General features: G+C 40.2%; 1 long non-coding RNA gene across 2 annotated transcripts; it reads right to left on the bottom strand.

Moving 5' to 3' along the window:
• Nucleotides 1-5,419: 5,419 nt before the first annotated feature.
• Nucleotides 5,420-8,202, bottom strand: LOC113329123. Of its 2 annotated transcripts, none has more exons than XR_003349725.1 (2): nucleotides 6,964-8,202; nucleotides 5,420-6,404 (listed from the first exon to the last, which is right to left on the bottom strand). It is a non-coding gene; the product is annotated as an uncharacterized LOC113329123 (long non-coding RNA). The 2 variants fall into 2 exon arrangements; XR_003349726.1 differs by having other exon boundaries at nucleotides 5,420-6,373.
• Between the last annotated feature and the right edge of the window lie 10,793 nt (nucleotides 8,203-18,995).

Genomic DNA, 18,995 nt, shown 5'->3' with positions numbered 1-18,995 from the left:
ATCTCTCAAGAGCCTGACGAATAAGTTAAACTGAATAAGATCAGTCAACTAAGATCTTGCACGTGAACTTTGGTTGTTTCTGCTGATGTATTTTCCTATATAAGGACTCAAAAATAATAGAGAGAGAGAATCCAGTCGAGTAAGAGAGCTAAGAAACATTTCTAGAGAAAAGAAAGAAACCATTAGAGCTTAGCCTTAACTTCACTTTCTCCATTGTTGTATACCAAATATCTTTGTGATCATTGTAAGAACATCACACATTCAATAAAAAGTGCTTGAGAAGATCATACTAGTGTCAAAGTGGTGTATAATATCATTAATGTTTGGGTTAATCCATATGACTTAAGATTTGTGTTATTATCATTACAACGGGTGTAGTTGTGGGATTTCCGCAACTACAGGGTAGAGCTAGCTCAAATGTATGAGGCGGGCATAAAACTCTGCTCGGTAAACACGTATTCACTAGGGAAAATAGGCACAGGCTGAATGTGTTCTTTTCTGCATCGTACGATGATCGCAATTTTAAGTTCTGATGCATGCAGGTTAAAGAGTTCTATGTATTTAGCGTCATCATGGTAAGTACAGGAATATTGCGACAATATTGCTTTTAACTTCAGAATGCAATCAGTAAGAAGTTACATCTTCACTGATAGCAGTACATCTGTAAATGCGTGCATAGCTGTTTATGAATAGCCTTGGCAGTGAATTTATAAGCGGTTTCAGTTGGATAAATGCCATCACAGAACATAATAACCACGTGCTGAGTAATAGATTAAGCTGAGGATGATCGAAAGGGGGTTCATGCATGCATGGTTGGAGATATTGAGATATGTTTAACTTGTAACATACAACGTTGAAATTTATTTAGCTTTATATGGAGAAATCAATAACATGAATTGAGCTGAAATGAAACCGCTTTTTTTTCTTTTTTTAAGTTTCAACAAACTTTAACTTCTAAAGAGTTGTCATCTCCACCCTTATGTCTTCCGGATAGGATTTGGTGCATAAGCTAAAATTTCTAAATATGTACTATCGTGCTATAAATTTTCTAGAGGCGTTAGGAGTTGTGGAAACTTAAGTTTTATTGGAAAACTTAAAAGCTTTATTAGTTAAAGCTTGTTGAAACTTAAAAAAGAGCCGTTTTATTTCAGCTTAATTAATTCGTGATTTCTCTATATAAACCTATATATATTAACATCAATGGTTAAACAAGTTAAACATCAGTGAATCTCTAAGCATGAACCCCATTTATCTTCTTCAGCTTAATCCTAGTAAGTGGAAAAACTTGTCATGCCTCAAATAAGCCTATGTACCCTGCAATTCTAGTCTTTGGTGATTCGACTGTTGATACCGGCAATAATAATTTCATCCCGACACTAACCCAGAGCAACCACTATCCATATGGTCAAGACCTTCCCAATGGTATTCCATTGGGAAGGTTTTCAAACGGAAAGTTGGTTCCTGATATGTTAGCATCATTGTTTGGTATCAAAGAGTTTGTTTCACCATACTTGGACCCTAGTTTGTCTGACGATGATTTACGTACAGGCGTCAGTTTTGCATCTGCTGGATCAGGTTTCGATGAATTAACAACGGCATTCTCCGGGGTGATTCCAGTTGCGACGCAAGTGACGTATTTTAAGGAGTATATAGAGAGACTTAGAAATGCGGTTGGAGATGAAGAGGCTAACAAAATAATTAGTGGTGCATTTGTTTTGATTTCTGCAGGATCTAATGACATTGTTTTCAACTTTTACGATTCACCATCTAGACGATTTCAGTTTGACATCACAGGATATCACGATTTTCTCCTAACAAAGCAAGAAGATTTAATTAAGGTAATAGTTCAGTCTTTCTTTTTTCAATCAAGTGGTATGATGGTTGGCATGCTCCCTCCACAGTAGAGGTAGAGGTTCGAACGCGTAATTGCTAGAGACACAAAATTATCATTGGTATACTTTATCGTTTTTCAATTGTTTGTATTGCTGCAGGAACTATATGATCTTGGATGCCGAACATTTACAACATCCGGCTTGGGTCCGCTAGGATGTGGACCAATCCAAATAACTATGGAAGGTTCGGAGGGTAGAAAATGCCTGGAAAATCAGAATGTAGAAACTCAAATGTATAATGCAAAACTCAAGAACTTGACTCGAAACATGCCAACAACCCTTCCCGGTAGCAACATAACTTATATAAATATGTTTGACGGAATGATAGATATGATCAAGAATCCACAAAGATATGGTATGTTTCCAACTTTACATGTTTTTTCTAATGGATTTCTTTTTCTAAGAATAGAGATGAAAGTGAATTTTCTTTGTTGGTGCGACGACAGGTTTTGTAGAAACAAATAGAGGATGTTGTGGGAGTGGTTTGGTTGAAACGGGACCTTTATGTAATGCATTCACCCCAGTTTGTTCAAACCCTTCGGCGTATTTGTTCTGGGACGCCGTGCATCCAACTGAAGCCGTTTATAAATTTGCCGCCGAGGCTATTCATAACCAGCTAAACGTCTAAGTCAAGGACTAGAAGACGGCCGCAGGATGCTTCAAAAAAAAGAAGAAGAAGAAGACGGTGCAGGAACTGCTATAAGTAAGAATGACACCTCTTACTGATACTGATTGCTTATTAAGGTTTTACAAGTGAAGGATGATCCATAAGCAACATTTTTGTAGAATTCATTTCATGTACTCAACGTGCCAACATGCTAAATAAATAAATAAAGGGAAGTAGTCCTGGACGGACCATCCAGAAAACTACTCCGGAACCGTTATGTGAGTGAACAGGGTGGGATGCGCCTTCAGGGGAGTTGAGTCTATTTCATCTCTCCCAATGGTTTTGGGTTGGTTTAGCCGGACGGTTTGTTTAGAATTTTTGATCAATAAAACAATTCCCAACTTTATTTCATGAAGTATGATTTTAGGCATACCAAAAACTTTCAAGGCATATAAAATAGTTTTCCCATCCTAGGTGACCTTATAAGGGGTGTCTATTGAGTAGTTCAATTACATATATACCCTTGAACCTAAAATCAAAAATAAACTATCCTAAACATATCTTCTTCTTCCTCCAGCTAAACCACCTTCCTTTTCTCTCGGATTTTTTTCATCACTGTAATTAATTATCGATTCGTGAAAATTCGATAATCGGTTAAATTAAACTATATAATGGATCGTACAAAGAAAAAAGCAACCGTTAGGTGTTCTAAATCCTCTTCCAATCCATGAATTAAAGAAAAAGAACCAAATGAAGATGAAGGTGTAAAAACTATAATTGAACCAGAAATTGAATCGGAAATTCAACCATTTGAAGCTCCAAATACTGAAATGAGGATAAGAAGGTATTCCCTATAAACCCAATCTTTTATTTGTTGTTTTTCATGGATTGAATGGGTTAAATTGCTAAAAACTTAGGGTTTTTGATGATTACAGTAGCGGGTTCGACTGATAATTGAGTTGAGTTTTGAACCGAACTGTTCTTGAAATTTCACCCTGAAAGTGTCTATGAACAGTTCGGCTAAACCGTAAATATCAATTTTTAGCCGAACCCCAAAATGTGTATTGAATACGTCCCAGAACAGTGTCAGGTTCGGCTAATACCTTGCAAACCTTCCCGGCCGAACCTGAGAAGTGAAATTTATCCCAGGTAGTTGTCAGGTTCGGCTGACTCGATTAGATCACTTTCAAGCCGAACCTCTCTCTGTAAACACTTCGAAAATATTGATTTGCAGGCTCTAGGTTCGGCTAGCTCGTGTTGTTGAGTTATTAGCCGAACCTTCTCTTTGCACACTCAAGTTTTTCGATCTTGTTTTGGCCATAAAATTTTCGTCCGATGTCGGAATGACCTCATTCTTTTTGCGTTGTGTTTGTATTTTCATTCTCTTGAATTTCAAGATAAGATCTAATTGATTTTAATGAGTTTAGTATGGACCTTGGTATTCTCCATCAGTAGACTTCATTTTCTTAACACTTTTAGTAATTTCCACTTTTTTTGTTTGGTTCATCCAATGAAAAGGCTGCACAATAGAAAACATATGTAATAAAAAGCCTAACCCCTAAATGTGTATGAATTTAAGTGTTCATGGAAAATCAGTATCATGTTCGGCTGACGTGACTTTTTGAATATGAGCCGAACTTGGAAAAATATATAGTTCGTCTGATACGATATTTAGAGCGAGAACCGAACCTAACTCTCAGGAATAAGTTCGGCTTGTTATTAGACTTTAATATAAGCCGAACTAGGATCTTGCAAATAGGTTGGAAGTTGGAAAATGAAGGTTCGGCGTATAACGTTAAAAAATTCAGCTAGCCGAACTGTTCATCAATTTAGTGGGTTCGGCTTATATTTTTAAGCCGAATATAGTCCTGGTTCGCCGAACCATGATGAAAAATACAATTTTTTGATGATTTCAAGCTACAAAAGTGATATTAAACATAAAATAGAAGTGTACATGTGTGTTAGAAACATTGGGTTCCTCATCTATGTATTCATCATCTGGATTTCGCTCATAAAAATCATCATCTTGAGTTTGAGTTTGAGTTTGTATTTGAGTCTTTTTATTTTATACATCCTCATCTTTTTATGTCTAACGCCTAATAAGTATTATATTAACTATCTAGTTTACTCACAAAACATATATTTCCTAATTTTTCATTAGTTTAATTAACAAAATTTAACCGTAGATAACCGTTACTATTAACCATAATAATTATTTTTTATCGTTATATATCTTTAATGAAATTTTGGTTAAATTAGGTTCAATATTTTACTAACTGAGAAATGCTAACATTACTTATTAAAAATATAATATTACTATTATTTTCATAATATTTCCATTATAATATTGATGATTGAACTATTATTATAATTAGTTTTACAAATATTATTGAATCCCAAAAATATTATTAACATTTATGTAATTATAATTTGTTTACTCTTCATATAAGTCAACATATTCAGTAGATTTTTATGTGATTTATGATTTACAAGATCTATCAATAATACTAATCTCACTATTTTTATTGTATTAGATTGTATACGTGCTCATCCTTTTTAGATTATTATTCCGTAACCTTTATTATCTATAGTTATTGGCGTACCCTACAATTTTCACTCCATTACATACACAACCAATCAATCAATCAAATGAATTTTTAATTATTGATAGCTTTTAGTGATTAAGATTTATCCCACAAACCCAACCCAGTTCTAAACTAATCTAGTTCACTAACTGACACTGACTATTCCTATTGTTTCCCATATAAGATCTAATAGTGAGCTCTGATATCAACATTGTAGCGCCCCCAAAGCTAGCAGCTGACTAATCCAAGAGATCAACTAAGATCAACTAAATAAAGAGGCACTACGATTCTAAAATATTTACTTAAACATTCAGTTAAGAAATCTGCTACAATACTTAACCCAAAACTAACCCATTTTGATATTACATAAATGAAAATCTCTCAAGTGATAAGAATACAATAATGTGTTGTTTAACAAATTGACAAACAATACAAATAGAGACGATAAACAAACATCTTCGATTCGCCCAAACGTTAAGCTACAAAAACAGATATCTTCATGCGCACCGATTCTTTTGATAACGGAAAAACTGAAGTGGGAACGAGTGAGCAAATCATCCCTAAAAGGGGTGCCCAATGGAAATAACATATAATTTTTAAGTAAACATCGACATGATTTGGATAACAATCCATGTTTTCCCAAATATTAAAAGAACTAAACATTATATGGAACTAACTCCTTATTTATCTCTGTGGTGACATTTACACACCGGATTGGTGACAATTAGACACCAACCATTATTTTTGTGGTGACATTTACACACCGTATTGGTGACAATTACACACCAACCATTATTTATGTGGTGCCATTTACACACTGTAATACTGGTGACAATTACACACCTAGATAATCTCTGGGTGAATGTACACACCCGTAATATTGGTGACAATTACACACCTAGATAACCTTGTTGACAATTACACACCAAGACGTGCATGAAACTATAAATGAAGGAACGTATCTTATATACCAAATAAGGAAATTCTTATTTCCCAACAATTCATAATGACAAGCTAAACATTACATGTCATTTCCAAACCATGGAAAGATTAGACGAATTAACAGAACTTCCGGAAAATAAAAGAAACAATCGGAAAGATTAAATGAACAAAAATAAGGAATTTAAATAAAAAAATGCATGGAAAGCGTAACCAAACGATGCATGAATTTGATAAATGCAAACTTTTGTAAAAGAAAACAGCAATGGTCACAAAAGAGTTAAATGTATTCCCACCTCTTTTGATGACAAGCCACGCCTACCTCGAGATCCACGGTCCACTGGTTCATCCTTTGAATCGATCATTGTTAATATAGACTAACTGTTAATCACACAAGAAGTCTAAGAATCTAGCCAAAAGGCTCACACAAGAATCATACAAGTCTAACTAATGGTTCTAAGCCCATTAACTAAGTATTATGAATACCTACAACTGTGTAGAAGGAATCAAAGGTCAATTCGGACCATAAGGGGTCCAATACAAAAGATAGGAAAACTATTCTAAGCCCAAGTCCATTAAACTCGGCCCATTAACACAAGGTCTGGCCCAACTAGGTCAAGTAACGGCCAATAACTGTTAACTAACATTCAACATCTAAGTCAAATCCAAAGTCAAGTCAAGACTGGTCCACTGAGTCAAATAGGGGTCAAATCTTAATTACTGAGTTAACTCACTCAGACAACCTGAGTCAGACAAAAAAACAATCTAAGTCAGACTAGATCAATTTAGTCAGACAAACTTAACTAACCAAACCATGTTACAGATCACTCTAACTCTAATTCTTACACCTTTATAAACCATTTTAACATTTCAATATCAATTCAATACAATAGTACATAGAATACAAATAACTTTACAAATGCATCACAATTCAGCTTACCTTTAATTCCAACTTTAAGCTTTCACTAGAGAGGTCGTCCAACTGAACACATTCATCTACTTCACTTTCTAATACTTCAGTCACAACATCCCATTCAGTGATACTAATTATTATAAGGCTCCCTCAAAAACCCTGTACTATGCTTCTTGGATCAGAAGTCTAGTAGTTCAATCCATTATACTCTCTGCAGTCATCTTCAGAATTCATACACAACCATCTTATACTCTCTGCACATTCAGTTTCTTTCCACAACATTAACCAACCCATTATCTATATTCAATTCAGTTCACTTTAGCACTATCAAGTGTACCTAACAAAACCACCACCAATTCAACAATATTAATACTAATCTCATGAACTGAAATCCATACAGTTAGCACCATCAACATTCATCTACAACACCAATCTCTACTGTCCAAAACTATCTCAAATGTACATCCATTCCTTAGCAAATATATTTAACAATGAACTGAGTAACTTTACTAAATAACTCAGAGAAACAATTACCTCAAAGTAAATTTCCTCAAGCAACTTAATCAGATTCCGCTTCTCACCTTGATTTTGATTCACCAACACATCTCAAAGAACATCCAAGACTCCACAATTCAACTCAATCCATTCTTAATATTTCCTCAACACCATCCATGGTGTTATTCTCTAAAACTCTGAACAAAATCCCGAATTCAGAAGCTCAACCCTAATTTCATTAACAACTTCAAAACAACATCCACAACCTCAATTTATCCAGCACAAAACATTTCCAACATCACCATCAATTCTAAACTGAACCTTAATTCAAACTCAAACTTCAAACTAACTCTTCAAAACTATCAAACCCATCCTGTAATTCAATCCGTCTAAATCTTCTTAATCCTTTATCAAATCGAATTCCAATAGAAATTACAGAAACCCTAATTTCTTAATCCTTCACTGCGATTTGAGAATCGAACTCTAATTTCCCTTATTTGCTAACAACAATGAAAACCCATCTCCAATTGATCTATTTCATATTCAGTTCTACAAAAACCTTTAATCAATCTTATCTTCATGAAACCCTAACTTCTTATTCTCAATCCTTCTTCCAGAACTTAAACAACTCCAACAACGACCCCGTCTTTGATTCATCTAGTTATTGCATCAGTCAAACAACTTAAATCCTAAATTTCATCTCTCGAACGACAACAAAGTAGGAAAGAAAAAGAAACGAGAAGAAGAGGAGAAACAGGAGATAAAAGAAGAAAGAAGAAGAAAAGAGAGAAATGAATTCTTCTCGATTTGTTTAGGAGATAAGGCCGATCAAAATGCTAAAGGCACCCACGTTAAGGATAAGGGTTACCAAGGCGGCTAAACCACATGCCTAATTTTTTCCCCTAAACTATTCTGATGATATCTTCTTCGTCTGGTATCCGATTGACACGTTCGAGTAGCCTATTCCGCGTAATTACCAAGATCTATCCAACAGTATTAGTTTCGTATTTAATTCGTTGTTAGATTAATTTCTATTAATTCGTGTTAACCTAATCGAGTTATTATCGGCTAATTTTTCACTTGACTAGTCTAATAACGTTGACGAGCTTGAGGGTATTTACAGGTGGAGTGACCTCTGTACTGATGGTAATTGTAGTACTCGGGTGGTCCTTGGTTTCTTCGAACTGTACCCCCCTCGGTGCCGGGTAGATGATGTCGTTCCTCTTCTCGACTTCCTTAAAAATTTCTTCCAATGGTGCGTTCAATGGGGTGTAGGCTCTCGGCTCGTATCTCGGCTTTTTCCCTTTTGCTATCCACTCCTTCTTCCCGTTTCCTCGTGGTGGTGGGTCTGGTCTCTTCTCGGGTCGTCTGGGAGTGTCGCCTAGGGTCGCCCTAGTTGTTGCACTAGCCTCTTGTACTCCCCTGCCCCTCTCTTCTTCTTGGATCTCTTCCATCGCAATGTAGTGTTCTTGCATTTTCCGCATTTCTTTCAGTGTTTGCGATTTTTCAGTAAACACGGCTATCCAGACGGGGTCCGACCTTCCCAACGCATTCTCGAATCCGAAGATCTGTTGATCGACTGGTACTTTCCCAATCTCTGTGCACAGTTTTCTCCACCGATCAGTCAATGCTCTGAGGGGTTCCTTGAACCTTCGAGCCAGAGTGAACAATCTATTGACTCTGGGCCGATGTCTACTGTTATGCATGTAAGTTTCTAAGAAGGCTTCAATTAGGTCCTCATAGATGTCGATCGACCCTGGTGAAAGCGCGTAAAACCAGTTCCTCGCCTCGCCCTCTAGGCTTGGGTGGAAACGCCATTTACTCAAGCCTTTGGGTGAAGGGGGTTTTCTCGGCCTCGCTTATGACCTCGTCTAACTTATCATCCGTGCTGTTTCCTGATAGTTTCTTTATTTTCTCTTCTAACTCCCCGAGCTTGGCCTCTGTTGAGCTGTCCGACCTCTCATTTCTTCCGTTCCCTTCTTCTTGCGTTGATGAATCCTCAAGTGGACCATACCCTCGGGTAGGTGGTATCGGGGGTATCGGGGGTTGCCCTGATCGGCCATGGTTGCTCGGTCCTGCTGTTGGTGGTAATCGCCCTGGTCGGCCTTGATTACCCGATGTTCCTCGGCAGGAGGATCCTCTCGACCTGGAGCTCTGGTTCTGCAGCTGATAGTTCTCGAATTCCAGCGCCAGGTTCCTCTGTTGCAGCTCTCTTAATGCCGCCTCTTGTCTCCCTTGTCGTTCAAGAATGGAGAGTAGCGTTGGATCCGTACTCTCGTGACTATAATGACCGTTCAGGGGTGGCTCAAGTGAGCAGGAGGTCGTGCTGTTGTTAACGGTGGTGGAACTGGTAGCGTAGGGGGTATTTGAGTCGATGGTGGTGGGATGATTCCACTAGCTTCCTCTCGGTCTATCTGAACTTTCCTAAGTCTCTCTTTCTCTCTCCCTAGAGCCTCCTGATATTCAGCTTGTTGTCTCGCTCTTCATCTCTGGGCATCCACGATGAGCGCTTCCTCGTCATCTTATGTGTCTGACGCAGTAAGACCATCTATCTGATCGGCCATCCTCTGGGTCGGGATAATCCGCTCCAATGGCGTGGGATCATCATCTCGTCCCAAGTCAACTTCCTCCTACACAATTGGCATACCTCTTGTAGCTGCCCGAGGTCTCTCAGGTGGTGGTGGTTGGTCATTCTCTTGTCTCGGCCCTGTTACTCCTTCTTGCACGCTTCCGCTGGTAACTGTGTGGTTCCTTAGCGTTCGTCCCGTCCATGAAGTGCTCGCCATCGGATCAGGTGTGTCGTAGGCCCGAGTATCATCCCTACCTACGTCAGCAAAGACAAACAACAACTTACTTTGATCTTCCTTTTTGAAAGATTTTCTAATACGTACAGATTTAAATGAAACGGGTCTGACACTCAAAACTGGACTCCAGAAATACGATTCCCCCCTACTTTGTCAGGCTAGCCTCACCAACCTGACCTGCTTTGACCCGAAGTACTCTTTTAGGCAGGTATCACGCTACGTCGCATTCAGTACTACACGACGTCGCTCTCAGTACCCGACTTTGCACTAATAACAGTTTGTCCTACATTCCCTATACTCCAAATCATTAACTCCTAGTGTTTTGTAAGTAAAAGGTTCAGATCCGTACTGAAAATCAATTCTAGACAAAAATTGGATTAACTTCCTTGGAATGGTTCAGGGATGACTTCCCTGAACTCCTTGGGTTTTCTCCAGCAACTAGTGATCTCGCCTTCCGACTACTTTGTTCCCTGCTTTGGATCTGACTCAATGGTTTGAAGTCGATCTGTCGAGTAGGGGTTTCAACTGACTTTGAAATAAAAATCTCATTAACTACTTTGTAAAATTTTCAACACTTGGTAAGCCGGCACGGAACTTCGAGTGACTTCAACCCGACATCAAAGATGTTACTTGGGAGTCTTGTGAAGTTTCTCACCTGTTAGATGGCAGTGAAAACAATTATCAAAGACGAAAACAAACACTAAAATCTACTTGTTTCAAAACACAACCAATCTATCTGTCAACAGAGTCTCTCTATGGTCTCGACCAAACGCTGATGTCGTTATTTGGGAGCTCTCAGACTACTCAAACCCGACAGAACTGAAAAACTTTTCTCTACCACACGACCTTATGCAAAGAAATTTAACTATCTAACCAAAACTCGAGAAACAAAAGATAGAAGAGTCGCTTCACCAAACAGAGTTCATCTCATAGCATCAACTACCACACACGAGATGTTCTTAGGAGCTTTGTTGATCGTCTCTGTTGATGTGCGCGGCCAAAGTATCCGAAGAACTTAGACGTTCCCCTTAGTCGGCGCCAGAATGCAGTTGCATAAAACCACAAACTACATCCAAGGGTAAAGAAGATAAACTAGAATAAGTAGAAATGCATACTCGAACATGAACACAAGGATATACGTGGTTCGACATGATTACCTATGTCCACGGGGTGAAAGGATGATTGTTATTACTTCTCGTTTTAGGTTACAGAGTGTGCTCTCTTTCTCAAATGAGCTATCTCTCCAATTCTCAAGTGTAATGCCTTTCTTCTCTCTCTTTTCCAACCTACCTCTCACTCTCGACAAGCCCTTATATTTATTGGCCAAAGTCGAGATACAACGAAATTACAGTGTTGGTCACAATACATCGACTCTGTTGTTCCCTATCAGACTTATCTTAGTTACTCGCCCATCTTTCTGGTATAGCCGATGGAATCTTGGTCTTTAACAACCTTTCACCCGAGGCCGAGTCCTTGGTACTTGATTAGGCACGATATCGTCGTTCTTCCTTGTCGTCCCCTTGTTTTTGACCAGTTTCCTATGTTTGACCGAGTACTCCTTGCTCGTCCGTTATTCTTATCAGATGATAAGGGTCACGTCACATCCGACAACTGTAGGGCCATCACGTCCGACCCACGTGACTCTTTATTCTTCCCGCCACCTAAATCTATTTTGTGCTTCGCCTTTCTTCATGCCTTGGTGTATCCTAGCCTAGGATATTGCCACCTAGACCTGTGGATTATTTACACCTACACCCCATAAGTTTGAGTTTCATTACCTTATCCATGTTAGACACCACGTCGCCCATCGCCCCATCGATCCCCTGCCAGCATCGTTACTAACTAAGCAATTTTTCAAACGCTTGAAAAAACATACAATATCTTCGCTAAACTCCCCTACAGTGGTGAAAGATAAAACACCCAAACCATAACCATGTGTGGCACATTCACTCAATTACTTAGAACGCTTACGCGAAATAGCTCTCGAAATGGCCTGGTCGGGGATGAAAACTCCATCACCAGTGAAAGGAGACACACCTGTAACATCCATACACACGTCTTGATCTTTTTCCCATTTAAGGACAAGGATGTTTGCTGGGCGTAAATCCTTATTATCAACTGTCGAAAGACACAAAGAAATTTCTTTACGTGCAGAAACACCAGCCTTGTAGCAGATATCCGCAATGACATCATGGACTAAGTCATGACGAAACTTAAGACCAACGTCATTACCACAATGAAGTGCATGAACCCGCAACCGCTTGGGTTTTAATTGCCGTTTGGGCTTGACATTTGACTCCGAATTGTTTGATCTGTGCACCCCATTTGGAGATTCTGCGGCTCTGTCAGCGTGATGAGTACAAATTTTATTGGGCCTTTTGTTATGACTGTTACTGTGTGCATGAAAATAAGTACGCAATTTCTGCGTTGCATAGACTAGTGATAGCACCATCTTATCGATCTTGGAATAGTTATTCTCTGCCGAAGTTAGAGTTTTACTTATGAATTAATGGGTTGCTCCACTTCCTTGTCTATGCGAGTTAGCACTGCATTAATTGAGGAGTTGGTCGCCGATAGGTAGATGTAAAGGTTTTTACCGGGGTCGGGCTTCTGTAGGATCGACAATGCCGCCGGATGTTCCTTGATCTTTTGAAAAGCTTCTTCGCAGTCGCTACTCCATGAAAATTTTTCACCCTTTTTCAGAGTACTGAAGAATTCTTTACATTTATCGGACGATCTAGCAATGAATCTTCCCAAGGCTGCTAGTCGACCACTTAATCTCTGCACGTCTTTGACTGTCGCAGGGGAATGAATTTCTAGTATAGCGCGCACCTTTTCAGGATCTACCTCGATTCCGGTTTGGTGACCAAGTATCCCAGGAACTTTCCCGAGGTGACTCCAAAGGCGCATTTTGTAGGATTGATTTTCATGTTATATTTTCTCATTTGCTCGAAGATCTCCCTGAGATCGTTGGCATGGTCCTGTGGGAGCTTTTTCTTGAAAAGCATATCGTCCACATATACTTCTAAGGTTTTATGTATCCAACCGTCGAACATTTTTTCCACCATTATTTGGTATGTGGCGCCTGCTTTTTTTAATCCAAATGGCATTTTGGTATAGTAGTATAGGCCTCTGGGGGTGAAGAAGGCGGTATGCTCCTGGTCCTCCTCGGTGAGGGGGATCTGGTTGTAGCCCGAGTATCCTTCCATGAGGGATAGAAACCCATATCCAGAGGTTGCCTTTACGAGATGATCGATGTTAAAGAGTGGGAAGCTGTCTTTTGGACAAGCTTTGTCAAGGTCACTGAAGTCAATGCAGATCCTTACCCCTCCATTTTTCTTAGGTACAATTACCATGTTAGATATCCATATTAGATATCCATTTTCTTTAGTTTCTTTTGGATAGCTTCGTGGTATTCTGGTTCCACATTTCGCTTCTTTTGCCGCATGGGCTTGTGCTTCGGGTTAATCTTTAGGTGGTGACAATAGACCTCCGGGTCTATTCCAGGCATGTCCTCCATGCGCCACGCGAAGACATCGGAATATTCCCGTAACACTTGTATTAACTTTTCTTCTTCATCCCTATCGAGGAGAGTTCCTATTCTCACCATTCCCGGATTTTCGGTTGTTCTAATGTTTATCTCTTTCGTCGACTCCGAGGCCGAGAAATTGGATTTGAGTTCCCCAACATAGGATAGATTGTGTATGGGACCCATGGGCGTATCTGAGGTAGGGACATTGTCCTGAGCTAGCTCATTGTTTGATCGCCTTGCCTCATTCGTCATGGCTATGTAAGCATCTATATCGTCCTGGTTTTTCGCATTCTTGGCTCGCTTCTTTCTTGATCTTGCATAATTTACTTTTTTTTCACCGTTTTGAACGTCCATCTTGTAGCAGTGTTTTTCTTTCTCGGAGTCTCCAATGATTTCGGCTACACCATTAGGCGTAGGGAACCTTAGACTTTGATGGTAGGTCGAGGCTACTCCTTTGATCTCGTAGACCCAGGATCGCCCGACAATAGCTGTGTAAGGTGATAATACATCTATCACACAGAAAGTTGTTAGGCTGTGGTTTGTTCCTACCCGAATTTATAATGTCACCTCACCTTTAGGGCGAGTTGTGGATCCGTTAAAGCCAAATATATTGTATGTAGAGGGCATCAGGTAATCGTCTCAGAAACCCATCTGCTTGAATGTTTCGTAAAACAAGATCTCGACGGAACTTTCTCCATCGATCAGGATTTTTGGCATCGCCCATGGAGATGTCTTTGGTGTTCCCTTCTTGTCTTTGCATTCGGGAAGTGTGATAGCCATCGTGACCACCAGGGGGTCGTTGTGGTTTCGCCCATCATATGGTGCCTCTGAGGCTGAGAAACAGATAGGTAATTTCATCCACTCCTCTATCGGGGGTTCTCTGGCGACACTGTAGACTTCATCACCCGCGAAGTTGCGTTTGTGAATTCGTCCCGTAATATTTCCTTCAGGTGTGGGGGATACGATTACCTAGGGTGATATTGTATTGCACCCTAGATATTGCGCCTCTCGAGGGATTTCCACCCGATGTACGGGTGTCCCGGCTGCGAGTGAGGCCACTGGTTGCGCGATGTACTCTTGAAGTTTGCCTTCGTCGATCATCTCTTGCACCATCTTCTTCAAGTCCTTACACGAGTCTGTCGTGTGGCTATGGAATTGATAGAATTCGCAGAAGTCAGTTATGTTTTTAGCCCGCTCCGGCTGCTGACCTCTGTTCCTGGGATAAGTGATTTTATGCTTTCCGTCAATCTGTTTGAGGATCTTGGATATGGGAATGCTCAGCTTCGTGTAGACTGGGTCTACGAATTTTCCCTTCTTTTGTTGGGCCTGGTCTCGCCCTTTCCATCACCCAGTCCGATGTTTATCAAACGAAGTTGATCCGTTGTTGGATCGCCCCGCTCCTTGGGCTGGCATCTGAGGGTTCTGTAGTTCCACCACATTGTCCCCTCTACTAGTTCCTTTTACCGACTTATCGTAAGTATCGTCCTGAAGTTCTTCCATGGCTATGTAGTCCTCCTTGATTTCTCTTAGTTTCCCCAAATTTTTTGGCATGGTTTCGTACATGCGTACAAATATAGGATTTGTCTTCCTAAGACTATTTTGAATCCCATGATTGCGTAAGCTTCGGGGACTTTCCCAATCTCGGCGCATAGTTTTTTCCATCGTGTTACCAGGGATCGGAGTGACTCGTTTGGTCCTCTAGATATTTGGAATAGCGCGTCAACTTCGGGTCGGACTCTACTATTGTAAATATATTTTTCTAGAAACAGCTCGGATAGGTGAGCAAGTGACTTAACCGAGCGTTTAGGAAAGTTGTTGAACCACATCAGGGCTTCGTCTCTTAGACTAGCTGAAAAAATTTACACAACACCACATCGTAATGATCCCATTGGGTTAGCGTCACGCAATACATCCTTAGATGCTCGATCGCATCTCCAGTTCCGGTGAACGGGGTTGTGAACGTCGGTAGGGAGAACTTCCTTGGAAATGACAATCTCAATAGGTTTTCAGACAAGGGGAATTGTCCCTCTTCATTCATGACCTCCGCCAGCTTCTTGCTTTCTAGCTTTCGTGTGGCTTCTTCGTACATGGCCTCGAGCCTACTGAGTCCGGCCTGCAACTGATCATCGTTTCGCCTCATTTCGGCCCTCTTCTTTCTTCTTTGAGCCCTCTCGGGCGAGAACGAGAGTTCATGGTTGCGATACCTTGATCAACCTCAGTCCTCGTCCGATTGTTCAGTATATGATACAATCTTAGAACGAGTTGACTTCGAGGTCTCCCCTTGCTTGGGATTAACAGATGCGAGATTCTCGGCCTCGCAGTTGGTTTTGACTTCGTCGATTCTATTCTTATCCCGCATGTGTTTGGGATCGACGTATGATGACCCCTCGGACGGGCTATCCTCCTGGTCGAGGACGCCCCTGCTTCCCTTGGGAAAGCGATCCACCGTATCCTCTTTTGAGGTGTCACGGATATTGATTCGCTCATCATCCTTCAAGTTCTCGAAAGGATTTTCCTCCTCAGGGACCTCCTCAATGGTAGCGAGTGGCACCTTCTTCTTTGCTTTGCGTTTTAGCCTGCGGTTTCTCCGTTCTAGCCTCTTGTTTCGTTTTTCTAATCTTTTCATTCTCTCATCCTGAGCATCTTGTGCTTTCAAGATGGCTGCGATGGTAGCCTTGGCATCGCCGAGGTCGAGAGGGTCGTCCTTCCTGGTCTCATTATTTGTTGTTTGCCTTGGCAAACGGTCCAACCCTCCTGGTTGGGTTAGATGGACATCATCATGCCTCTTGAAGGGGTCTCCTTCGCCTTCGGAGCTAGAATTGTCAGTTAGTCCTTACCGATACTGGTCATCGGGCTGTCCTCTCCTGGGATCTCACTGTTTAGTATGGCTTCGCCTGGATCCATGTCATCTAGTCCTTCCGGCTGGGCTCCGCCATTCCCTCCTTGGCTCGTGCGAGCAGATAGTCGCGTCACTGTTATCTTCCCTGCAACAATATTTAATTTTTCTTTCTTTCAGAAAAGTGGGACCCTAGATTTGCAGGTCACGTGCAATTACTAAGTCATAGTTCAGACTGGACAGTTTAGTACAGGAAGACTTTGCAGTAAATTTTGGAGACATGTGAAAATGTCAAAACATTCTCTACTTGCACAAGGCGTTAATGATGAAGGAAAGGTGTTTTATCAGTTCCCCTTTTTTCGAGAAACATACCTCCCTCATTACGTCATACCTTTTATAGAGAAGAGACAAAATTATGATGATTTGAGCACATCTTCCTATTTTAGGAAATATTTCTCATCATCTTTTAACTTGCATCTTGGACAAACTTTTGAGTTCGATGAATGATTATGTACTCATTAACCCTTTTTCTTGACTTAGAATTAGGTTTCTAAGAAGAAATATGTAGATTATTTTGAGTTCCTTTAAGGATGAAGAACAAATATCTCTTTCAATTTTCAAATGAAGGTATTTTCTTCCTTGAAGTCTACTGATTAGCATTCCTCTTTTCGACCCTTTCATGGAGGAGATCGCTTGAGTGTGGAAGTATCAAAAACTTCATTTTCACTCCGATCTTTAACTCTCCTGAGTACCCTGAGAAAGATATTGGAAGCTGCTGCTAGACGAAAAATTTAAAGGAAAACTAGCAAAAAACTGTAGATCTGTTGATTTTGAGGTTCTTCTAGACTTCTCAGATCGTGTAGACCATATTTGAGTCCGATCTCTACTCATACATCTTAACAGAAATCTACTCAGTAGTATGAAAATTACTTCTCTCATGGAGGTTATGAAATCAATATAGAGCTGTTACTAGGGAGGTAGAATAAATCTTCATACCTCCCTGTTTCTAGCGCCAAAATGTAGTTGCATCTTTTCTGATGACTACACCCAAGTAAGATTTAAGACTAAAAACCACTAAAACATACGAGATTCAAGATGAACAAGATGTAAAGAGCATGAAAAGTAAAGATTAACACAAGCATATAACGTGGTTCGGCCATGAAGACCTACACGTCCACGGGAAAGAAGATGTTTTGTTTATTGATTATAAGGTCTTACCCTTGAAAGAGCTACAAATCTCACTTAAATTCCTTACTCTCTCTCTGTCTAGATCTCTCTCAGGAATTCTCTGTAGGAAGACCATCTAATAATACATAAGTTGTCCATCTCCTTCTACATGGACTGGTATTTATAGGGAAACTAGGCTCGTGGAGGCCTGGTCGTCCGAGCTGGTGGAGCTATCCTACATCGCCTTCGCTGCTTCAGACTGATTCTATATTATCCCTCGTGATGGCCTGCTTGGTTCTCCCTCCGATGTGTCTCGCTCTTCTCCAAATCGTGTAGCCCTTCTTCGGAGAACCTCGTGCTCTATCACCTCTGGGATATATAGTATGAGTCGTCCGAGCCCTCAATTACGATGTATATCTTCCCACGTCTTTGCCCTTATCCTTCATCAAATGCGGTGCTTCTTTTTGGACTTGACCGTCTGAGCAGATTATACTATTCCTTACATGCGTCATTCATGTAACGTTGTAGAAGGTGTCTCGATTCAGACAAATTCACCTTTTAGAGTATGATTCGATGCTCCTATCTCATCATCTTATTGCGGATTCACCCCTTAATATGTTGACACGTGGCCATCGGGTATTTTACCCTCACAGATTGTCCAATTGAAGTCATGATCAATCGACATGTTATGTCCTTGATGAAGATATATTCTTGTTTTTTTTACAAGTCCTGCTCAAATCAGATTTCCTGGCTATAAATATTTGTATTTCCATGTTGGAAAATTGTGGATTTGGATATGTGTATCCTTCTCACCATAAATTTTGTAAAATGAGTTCACCCTTGTTTTCCTGTCGATGAAATTTTCACCTGCATTTTAATCCGAGTTCAAAAGTAAGTTACATTATGGCCCAGGACGCCAGGAGCTCGACTCTGATTTAAAATTGATGGTCCATCGGCATGATTTCCAAGTCTTGCTCGACTCTGATTTAATCCAGTATCTGTCTGGCTTCAATGTTTTGTGGATATGCACATCCTCTATCCTCTATTACCAATGTGTTACCGAATCAGAATTTAGTAACATGAGTTCCCATGAAGTGTCACCCTTGTTTCGTTGGCCTTTAATTTTTCACAAAATGGGTTAAAAAGACCAAAATCAACAATTCGTGGGTGAAATGGACAGTTAGATTTTGATACTGTTTAAATGGACAAAAATGTAAAAATAGGC

Source organism: Papaver somniferum, unplaced genomic scaffold (genome assembly GCF_003573695.1).
Source record: "Papaver somniferum cultivar HN1 unplaced genomic scaffold, ASM357369v1 unplaced-scaffold_115, whole genome shotgun sequence".
In the NCBI taxonomy this organism is placed as follows: Eukaryota; Viridiplantae; Streptophyta; class Magnoliopsida; order Ranunculales; family Papaveraceae; genus Papaver; species Papaver somniferum.
The sequence above is the reverse complement of the archived record's forward strand: the minus strand, read 5'-3'. Positions and strand labels throughout refer to the sequence as shown.